We start from the raw sequence: 337 nt of genomic DNA on the forward strand, positions 1-337 counted from the left end.
CTTTTTCACTCTCCTGATAGAAGCCTCTGTGATCTGTATCCTCCTCTCTCTTCTCTCTCTCTCTCTCTCTCTCTCTCTCTCTCTCTCTCTCTCTCTCTCTCTCTCCTCTCTCTCTCTCTCTCTCTCTCTCTCTCTCTCCTCCTCTCTCTCTCTCTCTCTCTCTCTCTCTCCTCTCTCTCTCTCTCTCTCTCTCTCTCTCTCTCTCTCTCTCTCTCTCCTCTCTCTCTCTCTCTCTCTCTCTCTCTCTCTCTCTCTCTCTCTCTCTCTCTCTCTCTCTCTCTCTCTCTCTCTCTCTCTCTCTCTCTCTCTCTCTCTCTCTCTCTCTCTCTCTCTCATT

This window comes from Salvelinus fontinalis, chromosome 19, assembly GCF_029448725.1.
Source record: "Salvelinus fontinalis isolate EN_2023a chromosome 19, ASM2944872v1, whole genome shotgun sequence".
Lineage (NCBI taxonomy): Eukaryota > Metazoa > Chordata > Actinopteri > Salmoniformes > Salmonidae > Salvelinus > Salvelinus fontinalis.